Here is a 6,000-nt window from a genome sequence, read left to right on the forward strand (position 1 = left end):
TATTAGCCGGGATAGGTAAGGAATGGTGTCCCTAGCCTCTGTTTGTCAGAGTGGGACAATGGATGGCAGGAGAGAGATCACTTGATCATTACCTGTTAGGTTCACTCCCTCTGGGGCACCTGGCATTGGCCACTGTCAGCAGACAGGATACTGGGCTGGATGGACCTTTGGTCTGACCCATTATGACCATTCTTATGTTCTCCCTGTCAATATTTATTTGAATACATGTCTCTGCCTATATGGTTAAGAGCACATGTGGGGTTTTTAGGTGGATAGTCTCAAGGAGCTGAAGACTAGAATCATAATCAGAGATTGAGATTAGCAGTGCAGAAAAATTATCTACATCATTTCCCTCAGCAAAATGTAAGTGAAACAAATACCAATGCTTTAAAAGCATACTTGACGCTTATGCCTGCCAGTCAAGTTACCACTACACCCCTGCAATTTAGAAGAATAAAACAGATTATCTTGTTAATAGTATTTATATTCCATTTTAAACCCTATGTGCCATTTTATACCCTCCATTTGCAACCCCACCTATAAGGCCACTACCAGCAACCTTCATAATTCCATAATTGTCACATAATAAGTTTTATTTAAAAGTTAAATAGAAACCTGATCTCTAGGACTGTTCAGGGAGCAAGATATCTCCTGTGAATTCTACTGGTATTTATATATATATATATATATATATATATATATATATATATATATATAAAGCGTGTTTGTTGTTAACTATAAAATAGTTGATCAAAAACAGATGCAACCAACCCTCTTTACAACATCTAATGCCACAAAAAGGCAGTGCTGATTTTACATTCTATTCCCCCCCACCTGACTTCATTTTTGAGATTTTCATTCACAACACCTGCTTCTGCTGTTATTCTGAGCTTTTGCAAGACTCTGCAGTACAAAACTGACTTTATTGTTGTCAGTTTCACTGCTGCCACAGAGATTTGAGAAACTGAAAAGTAACTCGTCTCTGATCAGTTCACTTTTGTAGCTTATGGAAAGTCAGAAGCAGTGGTAAAAGGCATAAGCCAGCTGTTAGCCCCAGAGAGGCTATGGTTTCCCTCCTCTACCCCTCTCTCTCCGCCAACGGGCTAGAAACATTTAAGTGAAAATTTAGACTGCAGCCAATAGTACTTGCTTATGAGACTTTCCTACTTACCAAGAGTAGATTTTCCCCAAGCCCCCAAGAGCCAGAGTAATCATGAAATAGCTAATTATTCTAGCAAAGAAAATCAGAATGTATGAGATGTTTTGGGGAAGCTATCAATTTACATTTAGTAAATCTGCCACAATGTTATGCAAGTTTCCTTTGTTCTGGTTAATATATTGTCACTGAAACCTAAGTTTGGAGAAGTGATACACCACCTAAACATGCAACATAATTATACTTCCATAATATTGAGTAGGCTATTATATTGGCTATAGTGTAGCCAATTGATGTGGTTTAAAATAATTTTTTAAAAGCAAATTAATAGCTTGACACTGAGAACTAGAGGTGTACTAGAAGTCTGCCATCAACACATGAATTAGTATACAAGTTTGCTGGCTAGTAGATGCTCTTTAGATATGTGTTAACAGTTACTTATCCCAGACCAAATTCCAAAGTTTCTCTTTTGCCAAGTTAGCAGTCACTAATTGATTCTATACTAAATTTTGTATTTTTGTGCTCATCACTTCCTCTGTTAGAATTCTGAGGTTGCTGAAAAAGAATGCTGAAAGTTGCCAAAAAGGTCCTCATAAGCAACTTTCAGCACATATGACAGCATAACATGCTAAATCCTCAGTTTTAGTTTGTCATGCCTCAGTTTCTAACAGCCCTTTGCACCAGCAGTAATTTCTTACATTTTATATCTAACATGTAACATGTTTAAAGACAATCACATACATGAAAATGTAATGCACCCCATGTCTTCCAAGTTATTTTAGTCAACTGAGGGGGCATTTTCATATTTAAGAACATATTCAGGGATGTTGAGTGCAGTACACCTAGCAGAAGACCAAGGAGGCGTTAAAAACAACCTGTTCTTATGGCAGTGAACATAAATACTTAAGCAAAATTTGGGCTGTAGCCATCTCCAATCTCTTCTAACACCTAGTTGCTCCTCTTGCCTTTCCTTAATAGATTTTATCCATCATTACTTTCTCCCCACCCCCTCCCATTTTGTGAGAGGTTTATTTGTACATATGTCCCCATGAAGAGGTCTTGCCTCTTATTCCCCATAGAGTTTATGCATAGTGACACCATATGAAATGATTAGATGTGCTTGTGACAGTCATCTTAGGTTTATCGTTCTCTCTCCAATGCTGCTTCAGTTGGTGAAACTGGACATGTGGATGACAAAATCTCTTGTGAAGGAAAAAGCAAAGCAACAGCATTGGTTCTTTTATTAAAGAGACAGTTAACTTCTCATCTGTTATTTGTGGACATTGTTGAAACATATCTAGTTCTTAAGACATATTGGTGCACCATGAAACTGAATCCTTTTCCCCAATTAGGCAGAACCCAAGCTGACTGAAAGCAAGCTCAGATGAGTCAATAATAGAATTCAGTGTTTTGTCTTGCATAATCCAGTTATTTCACTCTACCACTGGCTCTGTTTGCTAGGTGTTTTATTTTTTAGGAGTGGGAGGTAGTCACTATTATTTGTCCCTATAAAAATGGGGGACAGAAAACAGAAGCCCTGAACACTGATAATACATATTTCTAAAGTAATCTAAAGGGTGGAAATTGATACCTTTAACCGAAATTTTCCTTCATATTTCACTCTTGTGACTATGTGTTAAACTTCCAGAAGGAAATCCTCAGGAGTCTCAATATTTCCTCATTCTATTAGAGCTATTTCCTCATTCTATTAGAACTACTCAGACTTTTGCAGAAGTTTAATATAAATTTGTTGAGGTGCCTCCTGTTCAATGAATGAATGAAATGGGGAAGGGGAGAGAAATCTACATTTCTTTTAATGATAGATTAAAAAAAGTCAGTCTAATGATAGCCCTTGTTAAACTACTGTAGTATCTGCATTTCTTTCAGCCACCATTTTCCTCCTGAAATTAAGCAATTCACTGTTCTGGATAAACCCCTCTTTGCATTTCAACCTTGATTAACCCCACACAGCCAGATTTAAAAAACCTAGATGTGAAATGTTGCTGTGGAAACAGAGCTAGAAATATTAACAGCACATTTGGCTGCTAGATTGACATGTTTGTACAGAAAGCCAGATGTGAACATTTCTACTGATGTTGAGCACCGTATAAAGAGGACTATTGGAGGGGCTGTATATTACCCAACCCTCTTGTGAAGGCATCACCTGCTGTAATCATTTTCCTGGTTGAAAAGAAATTCTGAGATATGATGAAATTGAGGTAGCTTCCAACTCAGAAGCTATAAATGTGGATCAATCCCTGCCAATGCATTTCAATGCTACTGCTACACATGCATATTCTTGCATGCAAACCAGGATATTATAGTAAAAGAAGCAGTGCTCAGCATCAGAGTTGGTTAACGTACATCCAACTCCCCCACACTTAGCACACTTGATCACTACAGTGAATGTATCCCCGATCAGTAAATCATGGACTACAAAGCTGTTGGAATTGGATTTCTGCAGGGATTCACATATAAAATAAAAATCTCAGTATTTTTGGCTGAAGTTATGCAAATCAGTTCTCAAATACATGCAAGGCTATATATAGATACAAGACTGAATCATTACTAGCCTAATCCAGCAAACGTAAATGTAAAGTTTTAGGAATTTAGAAAACGCATTAATATACCTACTTAGTATTCCTTCCTATGATTTTTGTTATGCAGGACATTATAATTAAGTCCAAGGAGATTAAGAGTAATACAACATGAACTACCACACAAAAGAACCACTGGCAATTAAGTTTTTGCAGTAAACGGCTCCTAAATACAGCCTAAGAAGATGATGAACACAATACCCTAAGAATTTAGTTGCTCTCACAGATCTCAGTCATTTTTTGAAGTCAAGACTAGATATTAGAAAACAATTAACACTGCATCAGAAGTACACTTAGAACAAACCAAAAAACCATTCCTACATAGATAAAATAGGCGCTCGCCATTGTTAGAGCAGAGGTATGGGCCGCTGTTTAAACACTAGAACAATAAAACTTGAGTAACCTAGGTGGCTGATCTACAAATAAAAGCTTGGCTTAAAGCCATTTTAAAAACGAGTGAATCAAACTATTAAAACATTACAGCAAATACCCATGATTTCAGGCAACTCATTTCCAGCCTCCTCCGAGTACACTCACACGCCAAACTAACAAGATGAATGATAGGAGTTTCTGGGACAAGGTCCCACCCATTCCCGCAGCGGACGGCCCGGCACGTTCACGCCAAGGCTGGCCAGGGAGCGCCCAGCTCCGGACGGCAAATGAGAGACGACCGGCGGGAATGAATGAGCCTTCCCAGTAGGGGCAGCGCCAGCGCCGGACACGGCCGCAGCGGGTAGCGGGACCGGCCCCGGGAAGGGAGGAGCAGGGCGCCAGCGGCGGGAAGCTTTTAACCTTCAGGGGACGGGAATTTCAGGTCTCGCCCTGCAGGAGGCACCGACCCACCCAGCCCCACTGGCACAAGCGGGCTGGGACTGGGGGGGAACCGCCTGAGGCGCCGCAGCCAGAGTCTCCGGGGAGGGGCCGCGCGGGATGAAGCCCCGGAGCGAGTTACCCGGGGTCACCAAGCCCTCCCCGCTGTGTGTGGGGGGGGCAGCCACAGGGCGGTGCCGCCCCCCCTCGCCGCCCGGACTCACCTGCCCGGCTGTGGTGGTGGCGGCGGCTCTTCTGGGGGGGGGGTCTCGCGCCCACCGCCGCCTCCTCCGGCCGCCGCCGCGCTCAGAGACGGCTTCGCGCTGGGCTGAGGGGGGCGGGGGAAGCGTCCGCCCAGCTGCGGAGAGACTCTGGCTCCGCGCAGGGCTGAGAGCAGCACCCGCCACACACGGCTGCTTCCGGGGGCCGGCCGGGCCCGGGTGGAACCTGCTTCCGAGTAGGGGCGGAGCCAGGCAGGCAGCGACTTCCGGGGAAAACGGGGCAACAGCGCTTAGTGCTATAAGCTGTGAGGCCGCGGCCTCTAATAGGCTGGAACGGAGGGGCGGGGCTATGTGAGGGGCGGGGCTTCAGTAGGGGGCTCGGAACGAAAGGGGAGGAGCTAATTCTGCTTGGCGGGGGCGGGGTTTGGGAGGGGCTGGGAAGAAGGGAGCGCACCCAGTGTATGGGGGGACTAGGGGCGTGGCTGTGAAGTGGAGGGGCGTGGCTTGTGTTTACACTCTCGCCCTATACGCTGAACTGTGGGGTGAGAGGAAAGCATGGGAGGAAATCGCACATCTCCCTTCCTCTCTCTCTCCCCAAAAAATGTTTTCAGCCTTTTAATAAATTCTTGCAAAGAAAAATGCCCCAGTTCAGTGCTGCCTTCCTGGCTCTGCAGACAGATTGTCGAACTAGCCCTCCACAGTTTGTGGACTGCCCCCATTCAGCTCAATGCAGCATTAACTCTGGAATATAATGACAGGTTTCAGGGTAGCAGCCGTGTTAGTCTGTATCCGCAAAAAGAACAGGAGTACATGTGGCACCTTAGAGACTAACAAATTTATTTGAGCATAATTTGATGTTCAAATAAATTTGTTAGTCTCTAAGGTGCCAGACAAGTACTCCTGTTCTTTTTTCTGGAATATAATTGTATCATGTTGTAATGTCACTGTTATTAATTCATTTTCCCCTGATATTTTCAACAGGATATAAAAACTACTGTGGGTGAGCATCAGCAAAGTTCCACACTTTCTGCCCACCCCAATCTAACTTTCAACTTCTGAATCATTTAAATTGCACAAAAGGGTTTTCTGCCCAAACTCTGGTGGGAGTGCACTCTACTGCTAAGTATAATTTGAGCCCCAAATTTCATATTTTTGTGTATGTTTTTAAATTATTTTTATCTCAATTTTATTAAAGGTTTCAGACTATATCACGAAT

General features: G+C 43.0%; 1 protein-coding gene across 1 annotated transcript in view; it reads right to left on the minus strand.

The window, feature by feature from the left end:
• RALA (RAS like proto-oncogene A) overlaps nt 1-5,013 on the minus strand; it is a 49,716-nt gene extending 44,703 nt beyond the window's left edge. Inside the window, exon 1 of the mRNA XM_054019206.1 lies at nt 4,788-5,013. The gene's annotated coding sequence lies outside the window, so the exon portion shown is untranslated. The remainder of the gene's footprint in view (nt 1-4,787) is intronic.
• Nucleotides 5,014-6,000: the final 987 nt, after the last annotated feature.

The sequence above is a fragment of the Malaclemys terrapin genome, chromosome 2 (assembly GCF_027887155.1).
Source record: "Malaclemys terrapin pileata isolate rMalTer1 chromosome 2, rMalTer1.hap1, whole genome shotgun sequence".
Taxonomy (NCBI): Eukaryota; Metazoa; Chordata; order Testudines; family Emydidae; genus Malaclemys; species Malaclemys terrapin.